Source organism: Carassius carassius, chromosome 39 (genome assembly GCF_963082965.1).
Source record: "Carassius carassius chromosome 39, fCarCar2.1, whole genome shotgun sequence".
Lineage (NCBI taxonomy): Eukaryota > Metazoa > Chordata > Actinopteri > Cypriniformes > Cyprinidae > Carassius > Carassius carassius.
Window position 1 is genome coordinate 6140218 of NC_081793.1, and position 22996 is coordinate 6163213.

Consider the following 22996-nt stretch of genomic DNA (forward strand, 5'->3'; position numbering starts at 1 on the left):
TTCTAAAGCAGCACAGGAGACAATCTTTTTGGAGTGATATGATGTGGTTTCTATTGTAAGTCCAGGGAATGGCAACATTTGGGATGCTGAGCTGGTACATTGGGTCACCTTCTGACCCTTTAAGGTGGCATTGCACCAGCTGACACGAAACCATTCCCTGCCATTAGCTGTTGAGTCACCATTGGCTGTTAACGCTCCCCTGCTGAGAGACACGAATCATTTCCCCGATTCTCCAATGTCTATGTAAATTAAGCTAATGTCTGAAAAATCAGAAGGCAGCCACTATTTCATGTTTATGACCATTTTGATCATACTATATGTTTTCGTGTATAAAAATAAGTCAAGAAGCTTTTTAGTATAACTTAACTAGTGAATGTAGTTGAAGATATTTAAATATGTTAAAGGAATAGTTCTTCCAAAAATGAAAATTTGTTCAAAGGTAAACATCCTCAGGCAATCCAAGATGTATATGAGTTTTAAAGAGATGTAAATGTAGCATTACATCGTTTGCTCACTAATGGATCGTCTGCAGTCAATGGGTGCCGTCAGAATGAGCGTTCAGAGAGTTGATAAAAACATCTAATCATCTAAACATCACTAATCCACAAGCTTCACAGGATGTTAACTGATAGACCGGAGTGGTGTGGATTATTGTTATATTTTTACCAACTGTTTGGACTCTCATTCTGACGGCACCCATTCACTGCAGAGGATCCATTTGTGAGCAAATTATGTAATGCTACAGTACATATATCAAATTTTGTTCTAAAGAAGAAAGTCATCTACATCTTGGATGGATCAGTAAATGTTCATCATTGGGTAAACTGTTTCTTTAAGTAAATTAGTGTGAGAAAGAATGACCTTCACTTTAAAGTGACAGAAGTTGTAACATTGAAATGCTTGTTTTCAGTGGATGATTCCATCACCCAGACTTTAAAAGCAGCATTTGGGGGTCAAGAAAACAAGAAAAATCTAGTGGATCCATTTGTTGAGGCCTGGTTTGCTGGCAAAAAGGTACAGCCCACCCAAATATACACACTCTTATTCCTTCTGCTTTCTGTCTTAACCACAATAACATGTCTTTCAGCTCTGTACACAAATAATTGAGAAAAACGCAAACCCAGAGTGGAACCAACAGCTCAACCTACAGGTTAAGGTAGTTGGCTGCATAGGGAAAGATTTCTTTCTGCACTTTGTAAATGAGTTAGTCCTTTTGAGTTTCCCATTGGTGCTATTTGTTTTACAGTTCCCGTCCATGTGTGAAAGAATCAGGCTGACTGTATTTGACTGGTGAGTATCTAAGCGTGGCGGTAAGGTTGCATGGCCACAGCGGATATGAACTTTTGAAATTCGTGTTGAAAGAATTCCCAATGTTATTAGTCTTGGAATGTGAGCTGGGAGTTAAAGTTTGGTCAGTGTTTTGAGCTGGGAGGACACAGGCAGGCAGTGTGAGTCATAGCAGTGCTGTCCCACCCTTTCCCACAATGCATTCCTGCCCTTAAACCAGACTACAGCTGCTCAGGGAACAGTGGAAAAACTGAGATAACCACTAGCTGGACTGATTCTGTGACACACTGGAACATTTAAGCTGACTCCCCCTCTTTCTCAGGGATCGCCTCAGTGGGAATGATGCCATAGGCACCACGTATCTGGATCTGACCAAAGTAGCATCCTCTGGTGGTGAAATTGAAGGTATAAATGACAGCATACACAAATAATCTTCAGGTCAAACTTTTTGTTTTTTAAACGCAGAGGTCATGTCCGGATCTTTTGAAAATATACTATGAAACTGAAAACCTTTTATTGATTGTTTTCTTTGTGATAGGGGATCATGCAGGAGATGAGTTTTCAGCAGATGAAGGTTGAATATATACGCTGATTCCAGATCTGCAATCCCTTGTGTCCAAACACGCAATATAGACATTAAAAAACCCTAGTTACCATGCAGTTCTTTTAAGTTGTATTAAATACGTTGTTCTCTCAAACTGACCATTATTCATATTGGTCTGAAAGGATTTGGTACCCAAGGGTTTGCAGTTACTTTGCGCTTACTATGAATGTCTGTGCATGCAGAGCACTTATGCTGTTTTTGGCATTTTATGCATCATGTTGCACACCAAGAAATGAAATTATGCAATTCATGATAACCTTTATCAGCTAAATAAAATGGCTTTGGCTTTATTAAGCATCTCAATTACATTACCAAAAGTTTGGAATAATCCAGATTTTTAAAATGTTTTTGAAAAAGGTATCTTATGCTTTTTTTTTCAATATTGATAATATTATTATTATAATATTGGAATAATGTTAATATTATATAATATTATATATTGTTCCTTTTTGAGTACCAAATCAGCATAACAGAATAATTTCTGACACTGAAGACTGGAGGAATGGTTGCTGAAGTTAATAATATTTCACTATAGTACTGTTTTTATTTTGATGAAACAAATCCAGTCTTGGTGAGCACAAGAAAACTATTTAAAAATAGTTTTTGATATTTTTTATTGGGCTAGTAGTATATACGTTTTGTTATTGTTCATTGGTGTAGAATCATATTATGCCAACATTCATCAATAACATTGATGAACATCCATATAATTAAAATCACAGCATGAATGAATGTATGAAATTTCTTCACTTTTAAAATGCACTTCAAATAATTTATAACACTAATCAAAAGGATTTTTTACTAATTATACTAATTAAAGGAGCTCTGCATTTGGAATGCTTTAACAAACCTCACTCTAACACCCAACTGTTATCATGTCACTGGAAAAGATTTTTATTGATAGTGTTTTTTCACAGGAGAGACTGAGAATTCTGAGATGGGCTTCCTGCCTGCTTTTGGGCCTTGCTATATAAATCTGTATGGCAGCACGAGAGAGTTCTCAGGCTTATCTGACCCATATGAAGACCTTAATTTTGGCAAGGCAAGTGCCAGTGATGAATTTGTTTCCATTCCCAAATATTGAGGATTTATTTGCAGCAAAAATGCATTTCTTGTAGGCTGAAAGATTTGTATATATTTGCAGGATGAAGGGGTGGCTTACCGAGGCAGAATTCTTGTTGAACTCTCTACAAAACTTGATGGAAAGGCTGACAAGTCTGTGGAAGAAATACCAAGCGACGATATCTTGGTAGTTCAGGTAAAGCTCTTTGTTGAGTTTTTCATGCAAAGCAGTTTTTCCACTTGAAACCCTTATTTAGGGTTTGTGTTCCTTTTCTTTTGAATAGAAATACCAGCGCAGAAGGAAGTATTGTCTGTGTGCAGTGTTTCATAGTGCAACTATGATCCAAGAACCAGGGGAGCCTATTCAGTTTGAAGTTAGCATTGGCAACTATGGCAACAAGAATGACCTAACATGCAAACCTCTGGCGTCGACCACACAATACAGCTGTGCTGTTTTTGATGGTGATGCACATTTTGAAGGATTTGGTGTGTAATAAAGTAATTCAGATTAGGATCTGTGGTGTTAAGTTTTTTGTTTGGTCCTTCCAGGTAATAATTACTACTACCTGCCCTGGGCTGACACTAAGCCTGTGATTGCTCTCACGTCCTTTTGGGAGGATATCAGTCACCGGTTAGACTCAGTAAACATCATTCTGTATATATCTAACCGTTTGGTAAGTGAATGTTTTGACAGTTTCTAGTGGTACACATCTGCATACTCGTATACTGCTGTTCAAAAGTTTGAGATGTAAAAAATTATATTTTAAAGGATATTAAAATAGAAAATCAAAATTTTTTCTGTGTTTTTGATCAAATAAATGCAGCCTTGATGAGCAGAAGCACATTACAAATCTTAACAATCCCAAACTTTTGAATGGCAATGTAACAGTGGTTCTTAACTTGTTTTGCTTAAAGTGCCCCTATTATGCCATTTCGAATTGCTTTTCATGCATTGTGTAATATAGCTGTATGTTAATGTAAACAATCTGCCTGCAGAGTTGTAAAGCCAAAAGTGCAGAATAAATAAAGCTATTGTCTCCCAAAAGAAAAAATGAATCTGAACAGCCTAAACGAGTCGTCAGTATTGGAATCCCACTTCCTCGATGGATACACGTCACAGGGAAACACATGTTGGAATGCATGCTTATGTTTTCACTTCCGAGAGATAAGGCTGCAAAGAATCAGCAGTTCAAATTCATTCTTTCCACTGTAGCACAGCAGTACAACCCCAATCTTTTTTTGTGTGTGTGTTTCCGTCATTTTACTGATAACTGCTTCTCTAATCTCGGGGAGTTCACAAAACGCATGCTCTTGAAAAATGGCTCAGTACCCAGTTTATTTGGACCAGCTGGATTCCACTGAATCGCAACCTCTAAGTATAATAAATAATAGATAAAATATAAAATATGGAACTTTGGCAATGGGTTTATCATCTGCAACCCGCCAATCACAACAGACTGGGCTATTTGACCAATCAGAGCAGAGTAGGCTCACAGAAAGGAGGGGTTTAGAGAGATTGAATCTTAGAAATGCTTTGAATGAATCGTTTGAGAATCATTGGAAAATGAGATGATTTTGAATTCATATTTTGAGAAAATTAAAGCATTCAAAAAATGCCTTAAATGGCATGATAGGGGCACTGTAAACCAAATTTTATATTAGTAATCAAGTGTCGATTTTAGTGGACTTATAAGAATATAATTAATTATTTTGTGCATCAAATCTTTCAATGCAATTTCTTTTGCAGCAAACAAACCTCAATGTGTTAAAGTCTGCAGTACAGTCCAAAGCTACAGATGAAAGACTATTAGAAATCTGGTTAAAGCTTATGAATCAGTTAATGGAAGATATCAGCAGGTAATATCCACTTTACATCCTTTTAGATCAGCAATCATCAAGATTTCACTACATGCATTGTTATTGGCAGAGAGGTGTTTATTTTTGTCATACATGTTTAAACTAATACAAACTTCTGTGTCCTCAGTGTCAAAATCCCTGACCTGGAGGGGAAGCCCAATCTCACAGCCCTGGATATTCAGATGAAGTTGTTGCGGGACAGTGCTCTGAAGAGCATCATGAAGGGAGCAAAACACTTGTTTGAGGAAGCCACAGATGTCAATAAGTGCTTGAGCATCATTGAAGGCTGGTTGGACAAGCTCAAGCAACTCGCTGAGGAGGTATTTTTTTTATCCAGTGTAGGAATGGAGCTACAAGTAGGGATACACAAAGATTTCTTTTTCTTTTTAATTTTTTTGACTAATAATTACTACAAAGGTTACGAATATATATATACATTAGTGCTGTCAAACGATTAATCCCATCCAAAATAAAAGTTTTTGTTTACATAATAATATGTGTGTATACTGTGTATATTTATTATGTAAATACAAACACATGAGTTTATATATTATATGTGTGTATACTGTGTATATTTATTATGTAAATACAAACACATGAGTTTATATATTTATGAACAAAATGTGTTTATATATAAAATATTTTTATATAAAATATAAGAATATAAATATATAAATGTGCAAACGTACATTTTTTAAATATATAGTGTATGTGTGTGTATTTCTATATACATAATAAATATACACAGTGCACATACATGTACCTGTATTATGTAAACAAAACCTTTTATTTTGGATGCGATTAATCATTTGACAGCACTAAATATATATATGTATATATATATATATATATATATATATATATATATATATATATATGTGTATATATATATATATATATGTATATATATATATATATATATATATATATGTATATATATATATATGTATATATATATATATATATATATATATATATATATATATATATATTCAATTTTTCATACTGTACATTATAATGTTGTGACTAAATTTAATTTAAGATTACTATTTTAGTTTTTATCAGTTATCCATGAAAATAATAAGCTGTTTATTGGTTATAAAACCAATTTTTTATATTGATGCACTTCCAATCAATACACATTCACATACGTTTACCACTGCTGTCCCAGACTTTTCACTTTTGACAAAGTCCAGTCCACATTGCTACTTAGTCTAACCAAGAACTGCCCGCTTAGACATGTCTGTTTTTACATGTGGTTTTATGAGTGGCATTGTTATTATGACTATGACGATATTAGACCAGCTAAAAGATGCATGCTCCCTTACATGGAATATAAGGTTCTGTTTGTGAATATTTAGCTGCTACTATGAACCTCAAACAAAGTCTCTCTTAAAGGCAGGGTAGGTAATACATGTATAAACAACTTTCTTCCAAATTTGTTTAAACTTTCTATATATATCAATGCATAATTAAAATGTAAGTACTCTGATAAAAAGAGTATAAAAATCGAGTGACTCTAGACCGTTTAATCTGTATTAAACACAGCTCATTATTTCCATTTCGGGACGAAACATAGGATTGGCTTAGGCGACTGTCACTCTCTCGCAACCATGCACGTTTGCACGTTGCGCGTGCACGTTTGATTTGAGGAATTCAACAGGCACGGATCCTAGGAATACCAAAACAATGGCAGAGAAACAGCAAGCAAAATTCACAGTACCAGCCTATGCAGTTAGTGAAGGCAAACCAGGCAAAAAAAGGAAGACAGTAACAGTACAAGAAAAGGCAATGAACAAAAAGTCTTTGGATAAACAAAGAAATAAAATGCGAGTTTATATCGGCGTGGCTTTCCAGCGATGGCGAAAACTGAGGGAACTCAAGGGGCTGAAAAGTGACTCCTTGATGGCTTTATTTCTGCTGGACAGATAAATCTTTCTTTTTGTATTTTGATCATACATATTTTTTTCATGAAGCATGTGTCATTAGCACACGTAGCTGCGTAATATAGCTAACATAACATTACTTAGCGAGCCGTAGTAGAGACGATAAATAATCTATAGGAGCCCAGAAGGGAGGGGGTGGAGTGAATGGAAATAATGAGCTGTCTTTAAAACAGTCGTGAGAGGTCTACAGTCACTTGATTTTTATACTTTCTTTTTCAGAGTACTTACATTTTAATTATGTATTGATATATAAATAAAGTTTAAACAAATTTGGAAAAAAAGTTTTTTATACATTTTTTTACCTACCCTGCCTTTAAAGGTTTTATGCCATAAACGTGAAAAACTGTGGCAATTCAGTTATTAGTTCTTCCTGTAAAACACTCATTTTGTCATCATAGAATATAATCCGACTATTTATTTAAACATAATTTGTATTATCATTAATTGTGGAACATCTTTTTTCAAAGTCTCAGATCAGCATGCCTGATGTAATTATCTGGATGTTGAGAGGAGAGAAGAGGGTAGCTTACGCACGCATCCCAGCCCATCAAGTGCTCTATTCATCCTACAGTGAGCAGGCATGTGGTCAGTTCTGCGGAAAGACCCAGACTGTCTTTATGAAGGTATTGAGAGTTTGTTTCATGCTGCTTTTTAAACATGTGACATAAAACATGTTTACATTTTGCTCTGTGAAAACTATCCCATAATGACCATTTCCCAACAGTATCCCATGGACAAGAAAAAAGGTTTGAAAATTCCCATCCAGTTACGTGTGAACATGTGGCTTGGGCTGGCAACAGAAGAAAAGAAGTTCAATCAGTATGCAGAGGGAATGTTCAAAGTATTTGCAGAATTGGTAAATATAGTTTTTAATGATTTTAGGTCTGGAGAGATGAAGTCTTGAGTAAGGAGCTAATGTTTATCCATTGTCTCTGCTGCAGTATGAAAACCAGGCTCATGTTCTGGGAAAATGGGGCACCACTGGTCTGCTGAGCCGTAGCAAGTTTTCTGATGTCACAGGCAAAGTGAAGCTGAAGCAGGAGTATTTTTTGCCCCCTGTTGGCTGGGAGTGGGATGGTGACTGGTGTGTTGATCCAGAGAAAACGTGAGTTGTTCCCCACCCTTGAAACAACATTTAGAAATAGCTGGTAAATTATTAATGAAGTTTCCAAGTATCATTATTGCTACTTCTCCCAATTAGGCGTAAACATCTGAACAAACTAGCAACACTAATGCTGTGTCCAAAACCGCTCCCTATCCACTATATAGTGCACTATATGGGGTGTCAGCCATTTTGTAGTGCTGTCCGAATTCTGAGTGGACTACTTCATTCCCTACATTTGTCCACTACTTTTTACCCACAATTCATTCTGATTTTGAGTGTACAACCGATGTACGCTCGCTGAAGCACTATTTCCCACAATCCAATGCGGAGTAGCGTCGAGCTGGAAGCAAGAGCGGGAGCGAGCGAGTTTGAATGAGAGATGACGTTTACATCTTTATTATTTCTGTTTTAACGTTTTTCCTACATTATTTATATTAAAATATGTTATGTAGGCAATAACTCAGTTTAATATTTGACTAATTTACTGAGTTGGCATCGTTGTTAACTTACAAAAATGATGATAATTTTGTGGATAATTTACATTTTTTCGTTAATAACAGGTAGTGTATTATAATGTAAAATTAACGGTCGCCTGAGGACGCTCTCCAACCATCTTATCTGAGCTCAAAACGCTGCTTGAGCGAGTGTCAAGATACTTAAAAAAAAAAAACATAATTATGAACGTGTTTATGTGTGTTTATTTTTGTTCTCAGTACATTATTTTAATAGCATTTAATGATTATGAACATAAAAGCATAACAAAAACATAATAATAATTATATACCATCGATGAAACCACAAAGCTGACGCGGAGGTATGTATAACTGCAATATAAAGTAATTTTGAGTATTATTGCTATTAGTATTATTTTCTAAAATTAGGTAGCTGTAATATAAAAGTACATATGGCAATGTTTTTGCAACAGCTCCAAGTCTCACGCGCAGTGTAGGCTATACGTCACTGTCCGAATCCGTTCACTTATTTATTTGTTCACTCCTTCCTGATATAGTGAACTCAACTGCCATACACTATATAGGGATTAGTGAATGAGTGAGCAATTTCAGACACAGCATAAATGTTAAAAGGGTCATATGATATAGCTAAAAAGAACATTATTTTGTGTATTTGGTGTAATGAAATTTATGCGGTTTAAGGTTCAACAAAAACATTATTTTCCACATACTGTACATTATTGTTTTTCCTCTATGTCCTGCCTTTCTGAAACACGTTGTTTTTTACAAAGCTCGTCGGTAAACATAAAACCATGTCTGCATTTGTGATCGGAGAAATGACAAACAACAAGCCCTACTCTAAACTGCTCAAATCTCTCGTTTGAATTTTCAGTGGCAAATCTTTTAAATACGTAAACGTACTTACAGACTGTGAGTCAGAACAGCCAGCATTGTAGTCTAGTCTCCCAAGATCAGGAAACAGTCCTCGCACACATCTGAATACACATCTGAATATTTGGTTGGAACAACACAGCATCTCCACGACATGACGCCGGCAGCAACCGCGAGAATCAAAGTTACGCTGCCTATTTGTGTGAACATTTGGGCGGGTTATGCAAATCTTCCCACACAGTGGCGTAGACATGTGGGGCCTGTTTAATAGAGTCGTTTTAACAAAACAACATAAGTATAACTGTAATGTTTCAAACTAAATATAATAATTTTACTGGCATAAACTTTCACTTTTCGGATCAGCAGCCTGAATGTGCAATACTTCATCAGTTGGTGGCAACAGAGTGAAATGTGGACTTCACCTATTTCTTAATTCAAAAACTATTTGGTCTTTGAAATTTTGCTCTACACCCTTTTGGGTTGTAGTTCAATAGATATAGTTAATTTATGTCGCTTACATGTTTTGTTTGTTTATATTATTTTTGTATGTGCATATTCAAATTTACCAACAAAATTTAGTCTTGGAATTGTGTGTGAGATAATGGAAGTTTAAAAAAAAGAAGAAAAAAGAAATTTGATACAAATGTAAATAATAAATGTAATAATAATTATAATAATAATAATTCATGGGTAAAACCACAGTTCACAGTCAAAACTGACCTGAATGTGAATGTGTGAAGGTGTGACAGTTTTATTTCAACGGTTATATCTCTTAAATTATTTTAAAAAAAACGGAAAAAACTAAATCACATGTATTTTAATGGCCTTGATCCAAATGCAACGTTTTTTACAATTTGTATATACCACTTCCAGGTCAAAACTGACTCAAATGTGATAGGAGGGTTAATTTATTTAAACAGCTTTTAATGTGTCTGTTCAGCCCGACAAATCATTTGCATTTTATGGAAAATGTTCTAATTTCTTTAAAACTGGCCAACCAGTAAGATTTCTGCTTTTGGTCACATGCCCAGAGCTGCTGCTGTTACGTAAAACTACACTTTGATGATGCTCAAGGACAGACTAATATGCCAAGTGACAGTCAATAGCAGAGGAAGAATACAGATCCGTCTCTCTTGTCTCTGAATGCTTGTATCTGGTGTTTTTTTATAAACATTGCCAATATAACAATCAGCGAATACACCACCCCCCACCACAATACCTAGTATAATGGTAGGAAGTTCTGCATTGACAACCACCATTCATATTTCTTCAGAAACAGTTACAGTCTATTCAAAAGTTATGTTTTTCTTGGGTGGATGGGTAGTCTGCTGACTGAGGCTGATGCAGGACACACAGAGTTCGTGGATGAGGTCTATGAGAACGAGACTCGATTACCAGGAGGAGAATGGAAGCTTGCAGCAGAGCCTTACACTGATGTGGTAAAAGCACCTCCTAATCCTTGGCTTCGTATTAGATGTCTAATCAAGCCATTCGTTCATTCAATTATTCTATTTAAACAGCCTCTATGGCACTAATACTCCTACATGTGAAACAAAGAAAGAAAGGTTTATAGTGTCTCTTAAAAATCCTGTTATTCCTCACTATTATACTTTATTTACAGAATGGAGAAAAGGTTCGGGGCCCTACAGAGATTGAATGTCCTCCTGGCTGGAAGTGGGAGGATAACTGGACTTTTGATGGCAACCGTGCTGTCGATGAAAAAGGTGAGAGTTTACAGTTCACCCAACTGCATGTAATTCCAAACATGTATGACTGAATTTCTTCTGTGGAAGAGAATTTTTTTTGTTTAGCTGAATATTTACTGCTTTTTTTGATGAAAGGAAAATAAACAGTGACCAGAGGCAGCCTTTAAAATGAAGGGAAAAAACACTATAAAGGCACCAAGGAGACTATTTGACGTGTGCAATTTTTCAGGTCTTCTGAAGTCATGCATTAGCTTTATTTAAGAAACAGACTGGCACTTAATTTTCTAGAATTTATCTATGATAAAATTTACATATTCACACTAGAGCACATTACAATTTAACACGTCATGGAAGTTTGGTTTGAAACTCTAGATGGCACCAAATGTTAAGTCCTTTACATGCAATCTGCTAACAATCATATGATTTAATAAATGTCACAGATTGATTGGATTCTGTTTGATTCCATGGCCAATAAGCTTGCTTGCTCAACATTTAAATCTGAATTTAAAATTTAAAACATTTAAAAAATTGTAAGTCTGGTCCAAGTGTTAGCTGAAAGCATATCCTGAACATGTTATCAGAGATCCTCTGAAACCTTCCACCTCCTCCAGCTCCACATGTCTAGATTTGCTTTTGGATTAATGCATGTCTGTTCATGCAGCATCACCATATCTTAAATGCTCACGTCAGCGTGTCTGCATATCTATTGGCAATAGCAAGTCCATACTGTAATGATTAAAACTCGTTTAGTTCATCTAAATCAAATCTTTGGGCTGTGCAGTTATATGATTTGTATTTGTAAGTTTAGGTTGGGAATATGGTGTCACTATTCCACCTGATGATAAGCCCAAATCCTGGGTGGCAACTGAGAAGATGTACCACATTCATCGTCGCAGAAGAATGATCCGACCTCGCAAAAGGATTCCTGGTGCCAAGACAGCTGCTGATGCAAGTACATTTTTAAAGACTTTTCAAAGTAAATTAGGATCATATGTTATAATGTGTATTTCCTAATTGTTTGACATGCAGTCAAAGGATAAAGGAGATGCAGAGGGATGGGAATACTCCTCACTGATTGGCTGGAAGTTCCATAGGCAGCAGCGATCATCTGACACGTTCCGTCGGCGGCGTTGGAGAAGGAAGATGACACCTGCTGATCGGGTTGGAGCCTCGGCCATTTTCAAACTAGAGGGATCTCTGGTTAGCGTCAAAGCTGCATAATTTTTATATAAATTTATATACTTTATCCTGTTTTTTGTTAGCCATATAATGACCTCTTCACTGCTGGTTTGCAGGGACAGGGAGTCGACACAGAATCTAAAGGTGATGAAAAAGGCAATAAAGCAGAAGCTTCAGTTAAGCAGTTTGGAGCCAACACACCGACTGTATCGTGCATATTTGACCGTGAGTTCATTAAAGACATATTTCTTTGTTACCAGAATATCCATTTTATTAAAGCTGAACTTGATTTTTCTTGCAGAATCCTATGCATACCACTTGAGAGTCTATGTTTACCAGGCTAGAAACCTTACTTCTCTGGACAAAGACAGCTTCTCAGGTATTATAGCAGTTGCGATATTGCTGATATGTCTCTTAATTATCTGTAAAAGTGCCCAGGCTTTTTTTATAACTAAAATCATATTGGTTTAAATTGCAGATCCATACGTCCATGTGTCATTTTTGCATCTCAGCCAAACGACAGAGACAATCCGAAGTACCTTGAACCCGACATGGGATCAGACTCTTATTTTCAAAAATGTGGAAATCTATGGTGATCCCCAGTCTCTTGCTCAAAATCCACCTGTTGTGGTTATGGAAATTTATGACAGCGATCAAGTGGTTAGTCTAATTTCTTTATGCCGCCACTATCAGCTTCTCAGGTTAGGGTAGAAGCCAATTAAAACTAATTAAAAGTTAATAGAAAACATATAGCATATGAACATGTTTCTTAGTTTACTGGTATACCTGTCAAATACTAGCTGGGTCATGCCTGTTATACAGTGACTTTTGTGTCCCAATGATTTATTTAATCATATTTTCTCTAAAATGAGTCACATATTTATAAGATATGGCTTAAATTGTATATTTAGGTCTTCTTTATCACTTAAAAAGGGATAATATAAATTTTAAATACTATTTTATATTTTACACACCTTTTCAATGATATATGCATGAAATTTGATTATGTCCTCAGTGCAATGTAATCAATTTCCACAAGAAATATAAACCATAAAATGATTAAAAAACTCAAAATTTGTTTTAATTATGTTATAGACTAGGCTAAACTGCCTCTAATCATACATATAAATCATGTGAAAATATATATATATATATATATTTTTTACAAGTTTCTTCAATTACCATGTCCCTGAAGTCATTTTCCACCCTGTTAGTACATACTTTCTCGCCTTCCAAAACCAAATGCAATTTCATTGAGACCATTTTATAGAAGTGACATACTTTATTTTTCCCACTGGAATTTAACTGTACTAACTGAGGTAAGCTTCAACTCTCACTCCTAACTATTTATCCTGCATGTCCCACCCTTAAAGTTCCACCCTGTTAGGCTATATTATGGAGAATGTTTGTCCTATCAAAAAAATGTAAAAACAAATCTGACATAGTTATAAAAGTAATGTTAATCTGTAGAAGGTTAGCTAGCTAAATGTTGATCAATCAATGAGTTATGGCTAACTAAGCTAAAAACTTTCCACCCTGTTAGATTCCCCCTGTTAGGTCTATAAACCTAACAGGGTGGGATGTGCAACTAACAGGGTGGAAATTCTGATAGAATAAATAGTATTTAGTGTATATAGCAAATACATTTCTATATACGTGTGTGTATATATATATATATATATATATATATATATATATAGTTATCTGAACAGATAATCGTTTTGCCACCATGATTGATTGTGATAAAGAACCACATAGCTTTTTTTTGTGTCCCTCTCCCAAAGGAAATCTGGATTATTATTTATTCATTTATTTATTTATTTATTTTTGGTATCACTTTGAAACAATATTATATAGGTGCAGTTCCACACATTACAGATGGGAAACCATGCAGGACAATGACGGAAAGCTTGTCCACCACCGAACAAACCTGTTAACACTGGTGTTCTACCCTGTTATGCTCCTTTCCGTATTATTAGATAAGTCTTTTTAAATTATAATTTCATAGCAACGTTAAATGTTTGGCATACTTTTGTGTTATTTTGTGAGGTGAGGAGCACTAACAGCATATATATGTTTTTGAGCAATTTTTTTTTATTATTTACAACCCTATTGGCCAAAATTGGCACAAAAAGTACCTGTTCTTAATAATTAAGACATATTCTATTCTTCAAAAAAAAAATAATAAGATGACATAATGGACATATACTATCCAAGAAAAGCTTATTATTGTTTAACATTTACATTATTAACATGTTGTGATAACTATCTATATGTCCCTAACAGGGTGGAATATTTTCATGGCTAGTGTCTGAACTATCTACCCATAATAATTCTTTTTTGAGTCCTTGAGCTTGACCAATATCCATTCCTAATAGTTAAACATGTCACCATTTTGGTAGAATGCAAAAAACATAAAAATCGTGTAACTATTTTTTTCCAACACTTATGAAGCCAAAATGTTACCGCATACCAGGAATGACCCAGCTAATGTGTGGGTGAATGATTTACATTTTGTCCATCCTGTTAGGGTAAGGATGAAATGCTTGGCAGAAGTACATGCATACCATTGGTGAAGTTGACTTCAGGTATGGATGGATCCCCTAAACTCCTCTGGGAGCCTGTAATGCACAAAAATGCTCCTGCTGGGGAGGTTCTGGTGGCTGCAGAGCTCTTTCTGAAGACCAAGGTGTGGTTCTTAATGAAATTTAAGCCTATTTAACCACATCAGTGGCTGCTTTGTGATTCAATTCTTCTTATTCTTGATAATTCTTATGTTACCTACTCTAGGGAAATGACACTGAACTTCCTCTTGTTCCCCCCAAACGAGGAGAGAAACTCTATATGGTTCCTCAAGGGGTGCGACCTGTGGTGCAGCTAACTGCCATAGAGGTCAGTTTTAGCTTTTTGTTTTTTCTCATTGTTTGGACTTGTTAAGGTCAAATCATTCAGAATCAAAATTCCCTTTAATCAGTTAATTAATATGTTGAGACGGCATACTATTAAAACTTCATCTCTAGTCAAAAAAGACAGTTTATGGAAGTGAAAGACTCAACCAACCATATTTACACTAGATAGTCATTTTCGTCCTAACCCGACAGTTAACTTGTGCAGAAAAGCACTATATTGAAGTATTCAGGTGTTTTTGAAATGTGTTGTTTTGCTGGATGCAGGTTCTAGCTTGGGGATTGCGTAACATGAAGACGTATCAGCTGGCTCCAGTGACATCACCCATTCTGGTGGTGGAGTGCGGAGAAGAGAGAGTTCAGACAGCTGTCATCAAAAACATGAAGAAGTGCCCTAATTTTCCAGGAAATGTCCTCTTATTAAAAGTGGTGAGCATGCATATCTACTTATATATTTAGATATGGTTTAAGTGTCCTGAGGCCATAGATAATATGTCTTTATTATCTTATTGTGTCTTTAGCTTCTACCCAAAGAAGAGATGTATACTCCCCCTATAGTGCTGAAAGTCATCGACCACAGACCCTTTGGACGGAAACCTGTGGTGGGTCAATGCACCATCAGTTCCCTGGAAGAGTTTCGATGTGATCCTTATGCCACAATCGCAGAAGTGGCCATGTCTTCAAAAGGTACATTACTTATTACACATTTATGTTGACTGATTTTTTTTTCCTCTTCTTTTGTTGAAGGAGAGTTATTAAACAAATATTAAAAGCCAGTATCACAAACCAATGCTTGCGTGTGTAAGGTAACATTGTATTGGTATTCCTTAAATTCTGGTTTTAATCAAATCCTTGTAGTGCATGCTAAACTGTAGTTGGTCATTTATTTATTTATTCTATTTGCGTAGTTGGGTCTAACTGATTTTGACAAATATTTAACCATGTATAGTGGCTTTAACCCTCATGTACAGCAAATTTAGGAAATGCAAATTTTAAAAAATATATATTAAATAAGCATCCTTACAAAATTCTCTTGTCCTGCAGTGGCTTTGATGGCAGCTTCTCCTCGAGACCTCCATGTAAACATAGATGACGGCACACAACATCTTCTAGAAGCTCAGGTACTGGTACCAAGTCACTTCATTTGGTAGGTTTAGGAATTTAAGTCTCACCTTGTTAGAGAACTCTGTTATAGATACTGGTACACACATAAAAGTAAAATAAATGTGCTCCTATTTTCAACTTTGTGAATTTCAGTATTTTTATGGCATCTCAGCTGCTGTTGACAAAATGGCCACTGCTAGTCACATTCAAGTATGTATAGAAATAAGGCACTTTAATCAAAATGCCAGAATTTGACGTTTTCTCCATTGCTCACTTTGAGGCTGATTAAATGAATCTTTACCTTCTGTAGTTACAAATGGGTTAAATTGGGGGAATATCAAATAAATCAGTTGTTCTCAAAATGATTAATCTCATTTCCCATTCTGGTGATTTGCAGCTGACTTGCTCTATAAGGAATCAAACCAACTGACATTGAATGAATGAATTAAAGCTCACTCCCTTGTGTGTACTACAATAGGCATTTAATCATGGAGAAAAGTATGAAGTTAAATCGTATACATTTTTGTCAGTTTTAAGTCTTTTTAAAATGTGCATTAAATTTACATTTTACATTAATTTTAGATAACTCTTTTAATGTGACTTAGTCTTTTAATTGTGATTGGGGTCATGCTATACTGATTAAGTTGAAAAATTACAGAAATGGGATGTAAGAGCTTTTACAAGCCTAATAATATTTCTTCTTACAAAATCTTAATGAATAATGTTTTTGTGTGTGTGTGTGTGTGTGTGTGTGTTTAATGTATCCACTTCTTGGTTTCATCAGCGCGAGAAGGTGAGTTCTGTGAAAGCAGGTGACACACTTTACACTTAAAGCATTTAAATTTAAAAATTAAAATGTATGCATTTAGCAGACGCTTTTATCCAAAACGACTTACAGTGCATTCAGGCTAACAATTTTTTACTTATCATGTGTTCCCGGGGAATCGAACCCCCAACCTTGCGCTGGATAGCGCAATTCTCTACCAATTGAACTACAGGAACAAAAAATCATTTATCATCATATCTGTATTTTAGCTCTATCATGAGGATGAAACTATACACTTTGTCATTACATTACAGGAGAAAGAGACTGTTGATTGGTGGAGTAAGTTTTATGCTTCTGTTGGAGAGAGTGAGAAATGCCGCCCATACCTTGACAAAGGTTATGACACATTGGAGGTGTGAATTCTGTCTAAGCTATATGATACATTATAGATATAATGAACATTGTAGATATACATATTTATTTAATATTAAATTCATAAATACCTAAAATCTAGAAATATTTATTTAGTAATGTTACTACAATGTTAGAGGAAAAGTTCATCCAGAAAGTAAAATTTGTTCCAAACACATGTAACTTTATATGTGCTGGTTACTCTTTTCCGTGCAGTTACAATGGTTCTCTTCTGTTGGTTTTCATAGGTATATGACCATGAGCTTGAAAGTGTAAAACAATTCATGGGTCTCACTGATTTCTGCAACACCTTCAAACTGCATCGTGGTAAAAATGAAAGTGACGATGATGACCCCGCTGTAGTTGGAGAATTCAAGGCGAGATGCTTTAAGAATACATTTAATGCTGTTTAAGTCACACCTTATGTTTTTTGTCTGTTCTTGGTTGTGTAAAATAAACGATTTAGTTTGACTGATTGTTTTCAGGGCTCCTTTAAGATGTACCCATTGTCAGATGACCCAGGGGTGCCCCCTCCACCACGTCAGTTCATAGAGCTGCCCGACAGCATCTCACAGGAGTGTGTGGTCAGAATCTATGTGGTTCAAGCCATCGACCTGCAACCCAAAGACAACAATGGCAAAGTACTTGATTTCATTCAGCATTTTAAGGAGCATCAGAACTAATTCTGAGTTGTAGCTGCACAATTTGAAGAATTCATTGTTTTTAAAAGGTCCTTTTCATTTCAGTGTGACCCATACATTAAAATCTCGTTGGGGAAAAAGTCTATTGATGACAGAGACAACTATATACCATACTCTATTAACCCAGTGTTTGGAAGGTAATGCCATAGATTTACTGAGAGATTCTCATGTATCATATTGTCAAAGTAGACTAAGTTTTCTGTTTCTCAACAGAATGTTTGAAATGACATGCTTCCTCCCACAAGACAAAGACCTGAAAATTGCCGTCTATGACTTTGATTTGCTCAGCCGTGATGAGAAAGTTGGGGAGACGGTGATTGACTTGGAGAACCGCCTTCTTTCTCGCTTTGGTTCTTACTGTGGTTTAGCCCAGACATACTGCATGTGAGACCCATACAGTTTAATGTACACTTAGTATTTTCTTTGAGGACAACAGTAGAGGCATTAGTTGATTAATGGTTTTATTCATTAAATAGTTCTGGACCAAACCAGTGGCGCGATCAACTCAAACCATCTCAGATTCTTGAACAACTGGCCCGTTGGAAAGGCTTTAGTCCACCCAGGAGTGAAGACAACGGAAACACGTTATCTTTTGGTGGCCGATTATACTGCCTCTCTGACTTTGGTAATTTTCAGAGCTTTTTGTTCTTTTGAACATCATTATGGTGGCTTGACAAACTGTTATTGTTTTATATCCACCAAACTGAAAATCATTTTGCTATATCTTTTTGAATTGATTGGATGTATAGCTGTCCTATAGTGGACAACAAAAAGACAAATAAAAAAACACGCCCCAGGGACCCTTAAATATAATGTCCTTACTTTATTAGAGTAATATGAGACATGAAATGTTACCTAAATAATTAGCTTTTATATTTCTATTTTACTAAAGCCAAAGTTAATTATTAAATTATTAGGTGGATATATTCACTATTAAACTTAAAAATCTGATTTCTTGGTTTCCCCTTTTAAATTTTCTACAAAGCATTGCATTCTGTTGCTGCCCTAGTATTGCCAAGTCCATGGTTTTACCATTGAATTGAGCTACTTTTATACCATTTCCGTTGGTTGTTTTTTAGTCTGCTCCCACAGAATGTGATTTTGATGAAGGGGAAAACCATGTGAAAAAAAGGCTTGATGGGGTTAGTTTTAAAGCTATTGTGCTGGCTTTGTTTTTGCTAAAAACCCCTGTCCTGAAGCACCAGAACAACCACCTAGCAGCCCCTTCACAGCCACCCAAATCACACACTACCAAATTAGCGTTGAAATGTAATGTTAGAAACTTTTAATATATGCTTTGTCAAGCCAACATTCAAACTTGTCTAGTTATTCCCTGGTGCTGTAGTTTGTATGTTTATATGTGTGCATTTTAGAAGCAAACAAGGAATTTCACCAACATCTGGGTCCTCCAAGTGAACGGATCGCTGTGCACGTCCTCAGAACTCAAGGCCTGGTTCCGGAACATGTTGAAACCAGAACTCTTTACAGTAGCTTCCAGCCCACTCTCCCACAGGTGTGATTCTACTCACCGGCCAGTTCTTTCTGTTAAATACTAAAAAGAACTCTATTTTGTTTGAAAGCAAGCTCAAAATACTGCTTTATTATGTTACTGAGTTGTCTGTGTTTTATAGGGAAAACTCCAGATGTGGGTTGACATTTTCCCAAAAAGGCTTGGGCCTCCTGGACCTCCTTTTGACATCTCTCCACGTAAAGCAAAAAAGTGAGAAGAAATTTGTAACTTTTTGGTTGTTTTCTTGTTGAATGGTGATAAACTCACGTCCACTCTTTCTATCAGGTATTTCCTGCGCGTCATTGTTTGGAACACATATGACGTCGTTTTGGATGAAACCAGCATTACTAGTGAAAAAATGAGTGACATCTATGTAAAGGGGTATGTAAAAGGTTGAAGTGTCTTTAGGCAAAACCATTGGTTAATTTGAGATTGAGATTTTGTTGTTTTGCTTCCATAGCATGTCTGTTTTCAGACTTGTGCAAAGAAAACAACAAAAAATGTACATTTAAAGTAATTTTTTATCTATTTGCATCTGTAGACTTTAATAACAGCACATATATTTTAAAGGCCTTTTTTTTTTTTTACATTTTTACATCTCAGGCACTGAGCTATAAATCTCCACTTCAGAAGCTCTTACATACAAAAAACTTCACACTTTTATTTCTATCTGTATTTGTCGTAATTTGTGCAATTATACCTTTGATTAGTTGGATGCCAGGTATGGAAGAAGATAAGCAAAAAACAGATGTCCATTACCGATCTTTGGATGGCGAAGGCAATTTCAACTGGAGATTTGTCTTTGGATTTGAATACTTGCCTGCGGAGCAGCTGTGTCTTGTATCTAAAAAAGTAATGTGGTTTGGCTGTGTTTAACGTATTATGAAGAGCACTTGATTGGAAGTATTAAAATATTCTTTCCTTTCTGTTAAAAAGGAACATTTCTGGAGCCTCGACAAATCTGAGTTTAGAATCCCACCCAAGCTGATTGTTCAAATATGGGATAATGACAAATTCTCTCTGGATGATTATCTAGGTAAGACGTGTGTATGCAGATCTTGGAAGTTTTGTTGTCATCATATTTTTGGGTCTGTCTATTAATCTCACTTATGTTCCAGGTGCTATTGAACTGGATCTGCAGCACCTAATCAACCCCTCTAAAATGCCGGAGAAATGTAGCCTTAGCATGGTGCCGGATGGAAACACACCTCCAAAATCAGACCAATTTAAGTCTCTTTTTGATCAGAAGTCAGTTAGAGGATGGTGGCCATGCTACATGGATAAAGATGGGAAGAGGGAACTCGGTGTAAGTACAGCTAATGCATAGTCTCCCCCCCAGTTTTGATATATTTCTGTATAGTGCGGTATGACATTTGATTTTCATGATACAAACAGATAGATACAGTCAAACCTCTACATCAAATATGTTTCACTTGCAAATGCATGAAATTTGGTAAAATGTGTTATGAATATTAGTTCATCTTGGCATTTTTTTTTCTATGAGTTTGATTAATGAGGGCTTGTTTATGTGTTGGTTGCAGGGAAAGGTTGAGCTGACTTTGGAGATTGTGAATGAGAAGGAAGCGGATGAGAGACCTGCCGGAAAAGGCAGAGATGAACCCAATATGAATCCGAAACTGGATCCTCCCAAGTAATTGTGTTCTCACGTTTATAGTTTTACAGTATTATGTGTTAACAGAAGATCATCATAAGATTTGTTTTTTCTTTTCAACTTCTCAGGAGACCTGAAACCTCGTTTTTTTGGTTTTCAAATCCATGCAAGACGTGCAAGTTCATAGTGTGGCGAAGATTTAAGTGGCTCTTCATCGGATTGGTTGTTCTTATCTTAGTGTTATTATTCATTGGGATCTTGTTGTATTCATTACCTGTAAGGACACACTTCATCAATCCTGTTGAGACTTTACACTTGAGATTTAAGGAGTACAATGCTAATCAGTTTTGTTTGTTTGTTTGTTATTTTTCAGAACTACATCTCCATGAAAATCGTCAAGCCCTTCAATTAATTTCAGAAGGAGTTCAACTTTGTCAATTTATCCATGTAGTTGGCATGACCCTTCACGTACACATCATCAATACAGTGTTCATGTTGTTGTTGTTTTTCATTTTTCATTTGGTTGTTTTGGTATTTACCTTTAACGACTCTTTGCACCAATATTACATTTAATTATTAATTTTCGCTTTTTGGTTCAGGTTTCCCTAATATTTAGAAACATTTGTACACAAATCAAAGTGTTTTCTATTATTAAAAAAATATATGTTTAATTGCATTATAACCTCAGATCATTTTAAAGATGAGAATAAAGATAAAGATATACTGTTAAATAAAGATGTTGATATGTCTGTATAGATTGTGTCCATTTGTTGAACACCAGGTAGAGTTTTTGTTATTTTTAACATCTGAAAATGTTCAGTCATGTTCAGTTTACATTTATCCATGACACATTGGCCACAAACATTGTTTATAAAAAGTTAATTTTAGCAGTGAAAAAAGTCAAACTCCTAAATATAAAAAAAGGTATACATTTTATTATCTTTTTTTAAAAATGGTATTTTGTATAAAGCATAAAGTGCACTTATATCACTATCAAAGTCAGAAATTAACCCCTTGAGGGGTTTTTAATTGTCTGTTTATATATATATATATATATATATATATATATATATATATATATATTAATAACATATGATATATAGTTAAGCAATATCACACAAGCAAGAGTGCCGTTTTCCCAAACATCACCGTGATTGAAAATGTAATATTAATTATATCGAAAAGTAAAATAATCAAGAAGTTAATATTGTAATGAAACTATACTCTTGATCTCATAGATGATATTTTTGCGACCTTTAATTGCTAATAAATGCAATAAAAATAACAACGGAGTCAGTATGTTGTCATTTACTCAGAAGCACAAAACATTTTGCAATCCTAAAGTACATATCTATGTTTAAAATGAACTATTTTCATACACACAATAAAAATGTATCTCCCTTTGTCAATATTTTTTTGTTTTATAACCATTAGGTGTCACTATGTACATTTAGTCATATCAGGAATGATTATCAATAACAGTTTAATTTGTCATACAAAAATCACATAATTAGAATATACATTGTAGAAACACCATATGGCCTATTAGTTTATTAGGTTTATTGCATTAATAAGTGTGATTTAATATAAGTGAATATAAATATATATATATATATATACATATTTAAAACTGTATAACACTAAAAATCGGGACCATGCTCGTCGTCGTGCAGTCATTATTATAACATTTAGATAAAATAAGGTCATTTTTTTAACGCACTGTAAAATAGATTTTAAAGTTTGTTTTTAATGTTCATTTTGATAATCTATTTTTTGTAAATAAAGCTAATTATGTAACAGAATATCAAATCAAAAACCTATCAAAGGGCGTTGTTTATATCGCAATAAACGAATTATTATGAACAAATAAGTAAATAACAGTGGCGCGCTATTAAAA

The 22996-nt window shown here is 35.1% G+C and overlaps 1 pseudogene; it reads left to right on the forward strand.

Moving 5' to 3' along the window:
* Positions 1 to 21848, forward strand: part of LOC132121285 (myoferlin-like) — a 32042-nt pseudogene extending 10194 nt beyond the window's left edge.
* Positions 21849 to 22996: the final 1148 nt, after the last annotated feature.